This window comes from Mus caroli, chromosome 5 (assembly GCF_900094665.2).
Source record: "Mus caroli chromosome 5, CAROLI_EIJ_v1.1, whole genome shotgun sequence".
Classification (NCBI taxonomy): domain Eukaryota; kingdom Metazoa; phylum Chordata; class Mammalia; order Rodentia; family Muridae; genus Mus; species Mus caroli.
Window position 1 is genome coordinate 18,020,042 of NC_034574.1, and position 16,204 is coordinate 18,036,245.

The window sequence follows — 16,204 nt, forward strand, 5'->3', positions numbered from 1 at the left end:
GAGGCCAGCCTGGTCTACAAAGTGAGTTCCAGGACAGCCAGGGCTACACAGAGAAACCCTGTCTCAAAAACAAAACAAAACAAAAAACCACAAATAACAGCCATGTTAAGCTCTCTGCTGATCATACTGAAAAGACTGAAAATACTTCCTATAGGATAGAATGTAAGAAACCAATAGGATCCCTTACCCAAAGCAGAAGAGGGTGCCCACAGGGAGAAGAGGGAAGGTTTGGAGGGGGATGAGGGCCTGGAGGAAGTAGTTAGTCATAATGCTATGAACCAAGTCAAATACAGCCAAGCACAATATAAAACCATATAACAGGGTTTAATTACAAAACTACTAAAACTAAGGCACATGAGAAAGACCAAAAACTTAAAATACATCAGAAACAAAGAAAGAGCAAGAAAAAGGCAGATGTCTTTGTGTCTAGAGTACTTTTCCCTTGTTCTCAAGGACAAGCTTGGTTGGTTGATAGAAGCTAAACATCTGTCACTATATAGAAGGCCTAAGGACAAGATCAGTGCCATCTTCTGCAATCCATGCATCACCTGAGGCTTCTAGGCAGCACTGGGGACATGGCACTAGACAAACAGATGCAATTTCCACATCCAAATTCAAGAATGCCATGTCGTTTTTCTTCTTATCTGGAGGACTCCATCCAGAAAAAATACCCTGACTAGAGATAGCCACTCCTGGCATTTGCTATACATCTAGGAGAAGAGATGAATTAAACACTGTTGCTGATGTAGGGAGATTGGATTTGAATGTTATTGTGTGGCATGCATCCCTAGATCTCCTCAGTAAGACGGTATTTCTTTTGCTAGCATCTTGTGTCCCCCTTGAGATGGGCAGCTATACTATGTTTTTGCTAATGCTAGATAGTGTCCTATTCTCAATAAGGAGTTACAAAGTTCGGAGCTGAGACTGAGGGAAGGACCATCCAAAGACTGCCCCATCTGAGGATCTATCCCATAAACAACCGCCACACCCAGACACTATCACATATGCCAACAAGATTTTGCTGACAGGAACTTGATATAGCTGTCTCTTGTGAGGAGGCTATGCCAGTGCCTGGCAAATACAGAAGTGGATGCTCACAGCCATCTATGGGGACCATGGAACACATGGTCCCAATGAAGGAGATAGAGAAAGTATCCAAGGAGCTGAAGGGGTCTGCAACCCTATAGGAGGAACAACAATATAAACTAAGCAGTACCCCCAGATCTCATGTCTCTAGCTGCATATGTAGCAGAGAATCCCCTAGTCAGTCAGCCATCAATGAGAGGAGAGGCCCTTGGTCTTGTGAAGATTATATGCCCCAGTATATGGGAATGCCAGGGCCAGGAAGCGGGGGTGGGTAGGTTGGGAAGCAGGAGGAGCGGGGAGGGTATAGGTGATTTTCAGAGAGGAAACTAGGAAAAGGGATAACATTTGAAATGTAAATGAAGAAAATATCTAATGAAAAATACAAAAATAAAAAATAAAATAAATAGTTATTGTCACACCTCTATTTTAATATTCACATGCTCTAATTAAACAATGATGCTCCCCACACTCATGTACTGTTTTCTATAACTCAGTCTTGAAATAATAATGGTCTAGGACTAAATGGGTTAAATATCTCCAAGTAAAATTTTGGAGTCCATAGTATGTGTTGAAGATTTAAGGCCACTTATTCAGTTCCACTTAATAACCTGTGTCTTCCTTTTCCTTATAATGTTACTCATTACTGCAGTTAACCTGGTGCCATTTGGCCTATAAGTCCCTTGAGAGAAGGGTTAGGTTTGTTTTAATTGTCATCACCCCAGGAATTATAAATAATAGTTGCATGACTGAAGAGGCTATTTACTATGGAGATAAAAATTACTTTATGTCTGGCTATTCCAAAAAAAAAAAAAAGTTGCTTTTATGGAGTCTCATTAGCCACTGACTAGATTTCCATTAGCTGAGAATATGTTTCCCTTAGAGTTCAACAACAAAAATCAGTGGAGTTCTGCACTTTGTTTTACTGGGATTTTGCTGCCAATTATTTCAATTATTTGCCATTTTGACAAATTTGAATGCCAATTCTTCAAGATAAGTTGACCTATTTCTTAGAGTCATGGAAACTGGTTTTGTTCCACCATAGGGCCATTTCTCAAGAATAGGCTCCAAGCCTTATACTAAAACATCTAATTGTTGGGGAGTTCAATTTCCATATTTGTTCCAACCTGTTTTTTCTTAATTACTGACCATAATTAATAAAGTCATGGGCTAGCCTTGTTGTCTCACAAGTTTCTTAGATGAATCTGCTCCTTATTTTAATTTTGCTGTCAGCAAAAAGCTCTGCATCTTCTAGGGAACAATAGAAAGTGAGTTCTGTAACTGTGTAATGGCTAAGCGATAAACCATTCATGGAGCGAATTAAGCTTTGCATTCTTGTTCATGTGCCATAAAACGGAGCCGATGCAGTACCAACCTCCTAAGCTATAATGAGATTTAAATGAAATGATTCTCTCCCTTTTCAGTTGGCACTACAATAACTACATATTATAACTCCAGAATTCCATGAGTCTTAAGATCATGACAACACACTACTGTATATAATATTAAATTGTAGACAAACTAATGTCTCCCCAGGGAAACTCAAATCCTAATCTCTGGAGCTTAAGAAAAGAAAATTAAGGTTACTACTTCAATTGAGATTGCTAATCAGCAGGCCTTCTGAAAGAGAGTTTATAATGTCTAAGTAGGCCTTCATAGTGGAATATAGGGTAAAAGAGGGTAGGATATACATGAATACATGAATCAGATGAAAACTCACTTTCTTTGTTCATTAGTCTGCAATAACAAAGTACCTTACACTGGACACTTTTAACTCGGAAATAGTTTTCTCATGGGTCTAGAGACGCGCCAGATGAAGGTGCAGTAGATCAAGTGTTCAGTGAAGGTACCTCGTTTAAAGATGGCTGTCTTCTCCTTATTGCCTCATGTGGCTTCTTTTCATAAATGTGCTAATCCCATTCATGGGAACTCCACCCTCATAATTTAATTATTTTCCAAGCATTTCACCTCCACATATCATCACAAAGGGACTTGGTTTCTGTGTTTGGTTTCAGAGGCGATATGAGCATTCAATCTCCCATAGCCACCAATGTTGCATTTGAAGATGGAAGTAGACATTCTTGAGCCCTAAGGAATCCTTGCAAATGGAGCATTTAGAAGCAGAAAAAAAGAAAAGAATAGATTATATCCTGAAACCTTTAATACATTCCATCAACATCTTGATTTTTGTCTGTGATATGTATGTGGAATGTTCTGTGTTTACATAATGTTGCTAATCCCCCTTCCTTTATAGCTTTTTGTGCCCTTCACTCTCGTAGTTCACTTCCTGTTCTCATGTTAAATGTGTTCGATTATCCCACCAATCTTTCCTCAAAACCTGTTTCCCTTCCTGGTTTCATTTGTAGTTCCATACCCTATAACCCACATTCACACCTACATGCACAAATATAAAGAACTAGTCTATGAGAGAGAATTTGCAGTATTTGTCCTTGCGAGTCTGAGTCACTTCATTTAATAATTCTCAGATCCATCTATCTCTTTGCCTGTGAACTGTAAGCTCTACATTCTTTGTGTATGAATAAAGTGCTATGGAGTATTTTAGCCATGTTTTCATTATGTCTTCATATCTTGATGGTTATCTAGGCTAATTCCCTATCCTTGGTATTGTGATCAGAGCCTTAATAAACATGGATATGCAATGCAAATATCTTTGTGATAAAATCCTTGGAGTATATTCCCAGGAATGGCATAGCTTAATCAGATGATAGCTTTATTTTTAATGTTTTTGGAAACTTCCACATGATTTCCATAGTGGCTGCACAAATTTATAGTCCAACCAGTTCTTCTCTCCCCATACCCTTTCAGCATTTGTTGGTTTTGTTTCCTTGAAGATAAACCATTCTGCTTACATTGAGTTCTCAATGTGGTTTAATCTTGCATTTCCCTGCTAAGGATATTGAACACTTTTTAAAAATTGTATTGATCATTTTTATTTCTTAGTATTCTAGAACTGTCCGTTGAATCCAGTATCCTATTCATTAATTGGAAGTTTTATCCTTTAGTGTTTAGTTTTTGCAGTGCTTTATGTAGTTGTGATATCAGGCCCTTGTCTGAAGTACAGCTGGCAATGATTTTCTCAATTGTGTCAATTAAGCCATTGTGTTTTCAATGGGGTTTAGAGCAGCAACAAAAAATCAAAACAGACTACAAGTTAGGAAGTGTTTAACCTTTATTTGTTTGATACATTAGAATTAACAAACTTATAACATATTTCTTTCATATATAAAACTCAACTTCCAGGGCTGGAGAGATGGCTACTGGTAAAATGTCTGCCACACAAGCATAATGACCTGAATTCATATTTTTAGAATCTATATAGAAAACCTGGTCATGGCGAAGATACCTGTAACTCCAGCACAAGCAGATCCCTGAAGTTATTTGACCATCCAACCCAGCCAAATAAACTAATTTAGGTTCAGTAAGAGACCCTGACTCAAAATATAAAGAAACAATCAAGAAAAGATACTTGACATCAACCTCTGGCTTCCACAGGCACACGCAGGTACACCACACACACACACACACACACACACACACACACACACACACACATCAACTTCCCTTTGGAAAGTATAAACTACACCATGGAGAGAGGGTATGGGCAGTATTGGACTATAGAAAACATATGTTCTTCTATCACTGTGGCTGGGTAAAGAGGAATCTAGACCAACTGTGGCTAGTCTAGATGTTCTCAGCTTTTATTTAAAATATCTAAGATCTACTCATGATCATATGCTGATCTTCAATAAGAATCAATATCTCTGAGTTTGCCAGTAATTCACATAAGGGCATCCCAGAATTTTAAATGCTTTAAAGCATCAAAGTTTACAATTCTATCAGCATAGCCTTGTCTCATAAAAGTGATGAATGAATCACAGTAGATTTTCAAATGGCCAAAAGGACCCTGTGGGCAATGCTTAAACCGACAAAAATTAACACACACCAAGGGAAGAAGGATCACCCAGGGCAGGATACAAATCTTGCCTACTAGTTGATCTTTCAAAGCTTTGTGTCTGCCCTGCCTGGAGCCATTCAGTACCTACGTTCAAAGCAAGACCACCTTCTGGACATTTCACTGGTCAGTTAAGAGTGACTGGGTTAAATTCCATCTTGGTCAAAGGAAAGCACTGTTCTGACTCAGATGTCATTCTTCAAATGTCATGCTGGTGGAGGTTTCATCTATAAACTTTTGGCGACTGCTGTTAGAATATCAGGCTGAAAGATATGTGAGAACCTTTTTGACAGAACATCTAACATGCTGACTTCTCTTACTCTTTTTTACAGTTTTTGTCCAGTATTTTTTAATACCTTTTGCCTTTTCCGATTTTATTTCTTCAAGAGACTGATTCTTGTCCTAAAGTAGCAGCATTTTGAATAGAAGTTCATGGAAGATCCTGGAAGAGTGATGTAGCCCGAGTGTCTTAGTTATTTTTAGTTTCCCAATACACAGTGGCAAAGGGGCAGTAAAAGTAGGGAAACAAAAAGTAGTAATCGTAAGGCAACTCAAGACCTTCTTGTTTTAAATGTAATAAACAAGTCCGTCCCTTGGAGTCTCCATAGCCTTTATCCCTAAACACCTATGAGATGAGCAGATTGGAGAATAGCCATAGAGCTGAAGACAAGGAAATCCCAGGGAACAGTCTGCTTACGGTTTTAGTATCTAAACCACATATAGCTGCTCTGCACTTTCCTGCTGAACAAACAGCTCAGCATCTAGACTGCATCGTGTCTGACCTCAATTAACTAGCTCTCTCTATAGGGAGATTGACAGCTGCTCTACAGATATGCAGCTATTCTTAAACTGTATAGAGACCAGCACCCAAGAGAGAAGGATATGCATATATGATGATGTGGGGGAGGCTGGTGTGGGAGGGCGAGGGGTGTGAGTGAGTGTAGGAGTGTTTATGAGGATGTAAGTGAGGGTGGAGGTGTGAGTGGGTATTTGAGTGTGTGCATGGGAAGAGAAAGACGATACTGTGTAAAGGTGTATCACCTAGGTGCCTATTATGATGTGCACATGTAGGACTGTGGTATCCTCCTTGAGTCGTGTCTTTTCTGAAGAGGGGTGAAGAGAATCTTCTTTTGGGCTTATGTTTCCAGCAGCCTTCGTATACAATATTTATGTTTCTGTATATTTTATTTAAACAATTTTTGATCTTTCAAGTTTTAAAAACATCAAAATGTTACTTTTGAGTACTGTATTGAGTTGATATAGTAAAAATAAGCATCCTGGCCTTGTTGTGATCCTTGGTCTTCACCATTGAGTATAATGTTGACTGTGAGTTTTCATGCATGACTGCTGTTACATTTATGTCATTTGCTTTTATTCTTAATTTATTGAGAATTATTTGTCATGAAAAGTTGTTGCTTAGTACATGTGTTGAAGATGTGGTCCCATGGGCAAAGAAGGTAAATTCTCTAAGAGATGAGGCCTAGTAGGAAGCCCTTAGATTAAAAAGCGTTCTGACCACAAATGGAAAGCTGGTGCCCTAGGGATAAGCTGTTGTAAAAGACTGGGCCTGACCCTGAGTCTTTAATCCAGTCTTCTGGCCTTGAAATGTCAATTGTTTCCATGTTTGGAACTCAAAGCTTCCATCTTTAGGTCCTCACCAGAGAGCGAAACAACAGAGTCACCCAGACTGAAAGCCTTGAGAACTGTAAAGAAACCTCTTTCCTACACAAGAGGTTGCCTTGGGAATTTCAGCACAGCAATACAAAACTGACGGATAGAGGCAGAACTCAAAACAACGTCTGTCCTTTGTTAAACAGCACAAGGGATACAGCAGTGTTTTGTGTGAACAACAAACAAGCAAACAAACAAACAAACTCATGAGGAAAGTTAGGAAGGAGTTGGGACAGATAAGCCCAGTTTTCTCTCTGAGATGTTCCTGGGATGCTAACTCTACCTCTGTGGAAGACAAGGAATGGAACCAAGGAATTGAATATATTTACAGGAAAATCCCTCTCTGTGGAAACTGACAGTTAGGAAGAAGTATTTTCCTGTTTCTGTGATCTTTATTTAAGAATTGAATGAGAAACCAGGCAATGGTGGCACATGCCTTTAATCCCAGCACATGATAGGCAGAGGCAGGCAGATTTCTGAGTTCGAGGCCAGCCTGGTCTACAGAGTGAGTTCCAGGACAGCCAGGGCTATATAGAGAAACCCTGTCTCAAAAAAAACAACAACAAAAAAATACAAAACAAAGAATCAAATGAGAAGATTCATATAAAGTACACAGATGTGAGAGTCATTCAATAAACATTAGCCATTATCCATTTCCACTCTGTGTTTTCTATTAATGATTCCATTCAGGATTTCATAAAATTTGGACCTGTGACTGGTTGTGTGTGTCTGTGTGTGTGTGTGAGTGTGTGTGTGCGTGTCTGTTTGTGTCTGTGTGTGTGTGTGTGTGTGTGTGTGTGTGTGTGTGTGTGTGTGTGTGNGAGAGAGAGAGAGAGAGAGAGAGAGAGAGAGAGAGAGAGAGAGAGTGTGCTCTGCTGGTTAGAATGGTCTCTAAAATGTTTTTACACTCTAGATTCTAAATTTTATTGTATGTGACTTTTCCCAGTGTTGGGGATTGAATCATGTGCCCTGTTCTATGACTCAGCCACACTCCATCCCAATATGTAGCTATGTAAACCTCAAGACCTAAATGGACTTGAACTGATGTCATCCTCCTGGCATCCTATTTTGTCAAGTCTTTCTCTGCTAACTGTAGAGCTTGTATCTGCAGGAGTGAGTGGATGTCGAATCCTTACCACACAGCCCAAGTTCTCACAGACCATGAGTAGATTATGGGTCCCTTTATTCAGGAAAACTGGGACTAAGGGGCTAGACAGAGTATAGTAGCTTTTCTTATCACCAGATACCACTTTCAAGCTCTTCCCTTTTGACAGTCTAGGGTTTATTTATATTTTCTCTTAACCAATTAAGCCATTTTGTCTTTCATGTTATGGCCCCAACTTAAATGACCATAAAAATAATATTGTATTTAAAGCCATAATCTTCTAGGACACAATTTTCTTCTCAGCCATACTTTAAGCCTCAGTATTTCATGTCCTATGTCATTAAGTGACTCTATTTTCTGGAAATAAACTGATCTGTAACAGTAAACCTTTCTCCTGAGTTATAAATATTCTAGCTCAAAAAAGGCTGGTCATGAGCTGATGCAGAAGCTGCGGAAGTGAGTCGTCTATCTTCTTTAGCAGGTGTTCAGAGTGACAATCCCTGTGTGAACGTTTGCCCTCCATGGCCCTGGAAGTCTCTGCTGGCATCCATTTTCCCAGATACTGTATGCCGGAATAATTGATAGAGTTAAGTGAATGCAGGTCCTTCTTTTCACCATGTTCCTCTCGAGTGCCTCCACATTATGAGGCAATTTATCTTGCTTTTGTGCAGCGGTGCATAGGTTTCTTAAAGGGAGAATTTATTTTCTCTTTCTGTTTAGAAATAAGTAGTTCTCAGGTTCACATCATTCAAAGTCTTCCTGGGACAGTTAGACCAGCCACATAAGCAGGCTCAAGAAAGTCTCCTTCCGTTGCTTTTTCTGTCTTCTTTCCTTTTCTTTGGAGACAGAGCCTACTGTAAAGGCTTGTGGATTCTCTTAAGGATGTTTCCTCCATGGAGAGTACATTCAGCTCTCTAACAAGAAAATGTCACTGTCATTACTGGCTCCTAGGGATGAATCATCAACTATTTCAGAAAAATTTGTTGTAGGATTAGTGGCCTGACACAGAGCATCCTTGTAGACAGTGAATACTTGTTAACCACTTGAAACACACGTTAAGTGGACATCAATTGAAATGCCCTCACAAGGACACCGTTGTTACACATTCTAGATTAGAAGGCTCAATGGCAGCATACAACATGGCTTTATGCTACCTTTATCTGCCTACCTCCAACCATTTCTCCTGAGCATTCAAGAATGGCCTCTAGTATATGCCCAGTAAAACTGTTGCCAAAATGAAGGAATACTTAGGTGGAAGGAAGTTAGGTATTCTAGGAAGAAAGCCATTTTTTGATAAATTATCAATTGGAATGTATTCTGTACTATCCCTTATGGTCAGCATGTGTGGGTTAATCAGATATTCTGAACCCTTGTTTACTACAGCAATGACACTGTATCCTAGGGACTTGATTAACCTTAGTTAATAGAAAGCCAAGAAGAGTGCTATTTCTTCTGTTACCAACTAAGAGATCTGGCAAGTACTTCCTACTCAGGACAGAGAAGAGCTATTTGTGTCTGTTGGCTATACAAATCATGCAGATTAGGAAAGTCTGGCTAACAAAATACCAGAAACAGAATTTATCACAGCACCCAAGAGCTGATTCAAAGAAGCTAACAGAGTCTCATCTATTTTTATGGCTTAAATGTAGCAAAATTGGAAGACCTTCTGCTTTCTAAACTAAAACGGCTAAGTAGAAGGAGGAAAGAAAAGGTATATGTGTTGATAATGCATCAGTGGGGGGGAGGTTATTATATTAGAGCCGTCTTAAATTTTAAAAAGCTTTAAATGCATTTGAGGTATTTTTGACCCTACTTTACAATTTACACTTTAAAAACCAGATAATCTAGAAATATCAAAAAATTATGTTGACAAATGGGGAACCAGAGTACATCTATACCACAGTGCTCTGCATGGTGTATGCCACAGGGCTACAGACTGTATGACACCAGAGTGTCCTTGCCAGGTAAACCTCATTTTTCTAGACGAGCCCCAAAACATAAGCTTCCTGGTCAGTTTTTTATAAGTTTCCTAAACCCTAACCCATCTACATCATTGAAAATAAAAATCATGTCTTGTAACTTCTGCAACCACAGCTTTACAGTACAGTGACCATTGCACAAAGAATAATTACACAGTTTCTCCTGTTTGTTCTTCTTCACTGAGAGCTTAATATAGAGAGTCATGCACCTTAAATACAGAAAATCATGGACTTCTACTCCAGTTTTCTGGAGGTTGTGTTTTGGGGGTATTCCATCTCTGCTCTTTTTTGTCAGTTGCAAGTTGAAACTCAGGATGTGCAGAAATACAAACTTAAAAGATAGTTGAGTCCACTCTTAAAGCAGGAAGAGCTTGAAGAAAGAGAATGTCTTTGTTGATGGCGCCATCCCGAAAACTTCTGATCTAGGGAGCTGTCCATTTGAGGCTGCACACTCTGCTGACGCTTAGGTGCCAGATTTGCTCATAGTTTTGAGCTGTGTCAAGTGTTAGGAAGCCTACTGTCGCTAGTATATTCAAAAGAAAAAGGTGTTTCTAAGTGGCCAGTTTTCTTCTCTTTCTTCACACATGAGTACTTTCTGCCATTTTCCCTTCCTTTCCCCCAAGTCCTCCTGCACCCCCACTAACTCTCAACTTTGAGACCTTTTCTATTTTAATTACATTGACATGCATAAACATACACACATATATACAACCTCCCAAGTTCACTTGGTGTTGCTATTAAGCACATATGAATCTCAGTTAGTGTTTCTGCTGATGTGATAAAACACCTTCACGAACAAGCATGTTGGAGATAAAAAGGATTTATTTCCCCTTGCAACTCTCGAGTCACACTTCATCACTGAGGGAAGTCAGAGCAGGAACTGATACAGAGGCCAGGGAAGAGTGCAGCTTTCTGGCTTATTCCTCGGAGTTTGCTCAGTTTGCTTTCTTACACCATCCAAGACCATGTGCTGAGGGTGGCACAGCCCCAGGAAGCTGTGCCCAAGTCATTAATCAAGAACACGCACCACAGGCTTGCACAGGCCAACCTGATTGAGTCATTTTCTCAAGTGAGGTTCCCTCTTCCAAAATGACTCTTGTTTGTTGACTCTTGAGTTGACTTAAATCTAGCCAGAATAACTGGTGTCATCGTGCACATCTTATTTAGGCAGCCTTACTGAGATTTCATGAGTGCTGTCAGGAACTAGAAAGGGGGGCCCAGGGGAAGTGGGGGGGGGGAAGACCCACACTCCGCCAGAGTTTTACCTATTCTCTGGTCTGTCAGGCATGGGAGAGCTGCCATACACTTTCCACTCATTCCTAGGTGGGCATTCAAGCCTCTGACCAAGACTACTGACCAAGGGGCAGCCCTACCTGGGGACCCCAGAGCTACTTTGCTAAAGCCACTGGGGATATAGGAGAGAGGGATGAGGGAAGAGGTTCCCAACACTAATGAGAGTGATTGCAGCGGATCTCGACTGAAGCACAGGAAGGCCTTCTAACAGGAGATTAGAAAGTGCTCATTAGGAGAAAGCCTGTGCCATCCTCTAAGCACAGTGAGCCTTGATGAGCAGAGACATTCTATGGTTTTAGAGCTTTATTGTAGAAATGCAGGGGGAAAGAGAAGAGGTGGGGAGGAGAAGACAAAGAAAGAGGAGAGGAGAGGAGAGAGGGGGTGAGGGTGAGGGGTAAGAAGTAAAAAAGAGACAAGAGAGCAAGCAGGGGCTGAACAGCCCTTTTTATGAACTTCACTGTTGCTAGGTAACTGGGGAGGAGTTTAGCCTGAAGGTCAGAAGCTTGGGCCATTGCCTACGGGACTACTGACCATGCTTCTCTTGCACAGGCTTGAGGGGGGCGGTAACTTATGAGGGGGGCCAGAGTTCCAAAAGCATAAAGGGAATGCCTACCATGTCATGTAGGTGAATTATGACTTTGGGGTTCAGACCTCAGCTCAACTGGAGACCAGCCTGCATAGCCCAATGCCCCACAGAGTGCAATTTCCCTGCCATGTCTAGAAGACAGTGCCTCACAGGAGGCATCCTGACCTTCTGGTTCTTACAATTTGTCTGTGCCCTGAGCCATGGGTGTAGGGGTTGTGTTGTCAATGTACTGACTGGGGCTGGGAACGCCACGGTAGTGTATTTCTCCATTTGCAGCAGTGGTGGACCTCTGTAGCAGTCTACATGTGCTGCAAAAGAAGGTTCTTCGGTGAAGGGGGAGAGCTACACTTATCTCTGGGTAGAGGTATAAACGTTGAGACTATAATCAGACATTATATTGGCTTAGGAGAATAGCAGTAATAGAATGTCTTCTCACGTCTATGGCCTCTCCAACCACCTGGCTATACAGTACCAGGCACAAATCCACTCCTGTTGAACTGCCTTTCAATCGAATTAAATAACTATTGGTGGCCCCCAAGATAGAAGCAGCACTACTGCCACACTGGGGCTATCCTATTAAGTCAGTCGTTGTGGTAGAGCACAGGCTTTACATCTAGGTGGGACTACTGATGGTCTTCCTCCCTTGACAGCTTCCATGGCACCTTTGATGCTATGAGAGCTAGTCTTCCAGGTTGGTTCCAGCTCAAGTATTCCAAACCCTGTATTCTAGGTGTATGGAATCTTCAGCAGTCAGATCTTACCTTCAAGTTCTGGGAGATAATTTAGGCAATGGCAATCTCTCAGATCCCCCAACCAACAATGCCAAGGGCAGATTTGCATGTCTACCACTAGGGGTTTTGGTAAATAAATTGTGGTTGTTGCAGAGAGAGTTTTATCATTCTTTGTAGTGTAACTCCATTTAATCTCTCTCTCACTCCCTCTCTCATACATATACATATATGTGCCTATACATATGTATATATACATATATTTATACATATGTATTTATATGTATATTTTACATATACATATTTATACATATACACAATTATGTATACATATATAGATACATATGGATAGACACATATATGTGTGTATTTGTGTATATATATGAATATACACATGTATACTATATATGCATTTTAAGTAAACCTATAAAAGATCTTTCATAAACACATAGAATGTTAACTATGACCGTGTCAAACAACCTTATCTTTATTTATCCCTGCCTCCCTCCACTGTATTTGTTAGTTTCCGTGCTCTGGTTTTCCCCCTTTATAGCACCCATGTCCTACTACCCCCAACTAGAGGCATGTATACACACACACATAGAGATACACACATAGACACACACAGACACACACAGATACACACATAGACACACACAGACACACACATAGACACACACACATAGATACATACACAAACACAAATACACACACACATACACATAGACATACACACATAGATACATACATAGACACAAATACATACACACACACACACATACACACGTCCCGTTCTTTGTTTCTGATTTCTTTAATTACTACAGGTTATATAATCAAATCTAAGAATTCTATCGGGCACTAGGATCCACAAATAAGAAAGACCATGAGATATTTGCCTTTCTTGCTCTGTGTTACTTCACTCAATATAATATTTTCCAGTTCCATCCATTTTCCTGCAGGTTTTATGATTTCATTTTTCTTTACCACTGAATAGATTCCATTGTGTATATGTACCACATTTCCATCAGCTATACTACTTCTTGGCATGTACTTTAAGGACTGCATAGCCTACTGCATAGCTCCCTACTCAGCCATGTTCAATGCTGCTCTGTTCACAATAGCTAAGATGTGGAAAACGTACATGTCCTTCAACTGAAGAATGTATATAGCTTAAATACTTATGAAATACTAAAGCAATTTAGAAATTTTCCAGATATAGTTTTGACTCAAAGATCTTCTGCATTGTCCAAAATAAAATTAATTATGTTCATGGAAACTGCACTTTTTTTCAGAACGTGGATAATCTGCACTAAATAATGCTGTAGAGTGTGTGCTGAGTGTTGAGAGAGGACAAAGGTGAGGCTGGAGAGATGGCTCAGCCATTAAAGGCTAGGCTCACAACCAAAAATATAATAAGAGAGAGGACCAAGATGTAAAAATATTTTCAATTCACCAACTCACTGTACTTAAATCGACCCCAAGTAGGTCAATCTGTTCTCTGTTGAACATGGCCCACAGAATTAACTAAGCAAGGCTCACAAGCCTCACAGAGACTGAAGCGACAATAACAAACTGGCTCTGAATGCCACCTATCCCAAATCTCTCTTAACTATATTTATACCATTGACTGATGGTACTAACTGCCACTAACTACATTTTAGAGTGTGGGGTCCAGATATTATAATCAGTTTATTTACTCTTTCATTTTGTAATTCAAATTTTAATGGCTGTCCTGTTCAAGACATTGTTTTACATTCTATGAATGTAACAAATATAAATATGTATAAATAAATATTAAAATGTAACAGATGTTATATTCTATGAATATAACAAATGACCAGTATTTGTAATAAATAACTTTAACAACACAAAGAAGTAACAAAGGCTCTAAGCTAAGTATAAGCCACAGCTATAAAGGCTCATCTAAGGGCCATGTGGTAAGTGAAAAAGAATTTGGAACCAGGTATTACCATATGCCTGTAATCAAAGCACTTCACAGGCTGGGGCTAGGAGGATCATGAGTCAAGACCAGCCTGGATTACATAGCTAGATTATATCAAAAGAAAAGAAAACGGGCACAGGGACATCACAGTTCAGTCAGAAAAGTCCCCGCTACACAAGTGTGAGAGCACGAGATTGGATTCCCAGAATGCATCAGTGTCTGTAACTCCCGTGCTGAATCCCTGAAGCTCACTGGCTAACTAGCCTAGCTGCATCAATGGAATTCAGATCCAGTGAGAAATCTTCTCTCAAAAAATAAAGGTAGATCAAAGCCAGGCTTCATCTAGCAACTGATGGGACCAGAGGCAGAGACCCACGGCTAAGCATTAGGCAGATCTTGTGGGACCCGGGAAAAGAGGGGGAAGAGGACTCTAGGAGACAGAGATGTGGAAGACACCAGGATAGCATGGCCCACAGAATCACTCAAGCAGGGCTCACAGAGGCTCACAGAGTCTGAAGCGACAGTCACAGAGCCGTGTGGGTCTGAGCTAGGTGCTCTGCATATACGTTATGTTGTAGAGTTTGGTGTCCTTCTGGGACTCCAGTTGAGATGTCTCTGACTTTTTGCCTCCCCTTGGGGCCCTTTTCCTCCGACTGGGTTGCCTCATCCCACCTTGATATGAGAGTATGTTCCTGGTCTTATTGCAATTTGCTATGCCATGTTTGGTTGGTATCCCTGGAGGAGCTATGGATCAGGGGGATGTGGGGACAGTACTGGGGGTGGACTGGTTCCAAATCCTTTTTCCCTGGGAGAGGGGAAGGCGTGGAGGGGAAACTGCAGTGGACATGAATGAGAGAAGAATACACATTTAAAAATAAAATAAGGGTAGAAAAACTAAGGAAAGACACTCAACATGGACCTCTGGCCTGCACATGCACACATACACACACAAACACACACATGCACACAAAAAACAACACAACACACATATCCACACAAAGGGGAGGGGGAAGTACTCACAAGCAATGATATTTGAAATATAGAAAACAATTCTCTTCCTAACTCTCTTAATTTCCATTGAAGCTCGGCATTGCCACACTGTGCTACATTAGTTTGTAGCATTGTTGTTGTTGCTGCTGTTGTTGTTGCTGCTGCTGTTGTTGTTCAATACAGCTGCCTAAACATGACCTGAACAACAGTAACATCAATAGACATGCTAACATGTATGGAGGACAGCTCAGGAGACCTCAACCCTACACAGAGAACTACAAGCAGCTAAGGAAAGCTGAGAGCGAGAAGGATAGTTTCCTCCATGGAAGAGCACAGCAGTTGGCTATCCAAATGGTCAGCGCACGTGTGTGTGTGTGTGTGTGTGTGTGTGTGTGTGTGTGTGTGTGAGCGTGCGCGCTCACGTGCGTGCGTGTGTGCGTGTGTGTAGCATTATGGATACTAACAGTTTATATTTATGTATTTCAGAAATGTATTTAATATGTATGCAAATATGTAATGAAAATATACATTAGAGAAATAGAAAGAAATCAAGAATTTGAGTGAGAGCAAAGGAGATAGATGAAATGTAGGGTTTGGACAGATGAAAGAGAAGGGGAATAGGACACACACACATATTAAACTGACTAGAACAGAAAGTTTCAGTGTGTGGCACACGTGGTCTGGACACTGGAGGTGGGAGCACAATGTTATTTTCCCAATGATTCAAAGTCAATACACACTCTGGTATTTCCCATGTTAGCCTAGTCCTTCATCTGGCTTCTGTCGCTGCTCTTGTCACTACTCAAAGACAGCATTGACTTGTCATCCTGCAGTGTGATGTTTCCTTCTGGCCT

General features: G+C 40.5%; 1 protein-coding gene across 3 annotated transcripts in view; it reads left to right on the forward strand.

Moving 5' to 3' along the window:
* The window catches only part of Lhfpl3 (LHFPL tetraspan subfamily member 3), a 529,915-nt gene that overhangs the window by 343,624 nt on the left and 170,087 nt on the right, over window positions 1-16,204 (forward strand). The gene's annotated exons all lie outside the window — the stretch shown is intronic.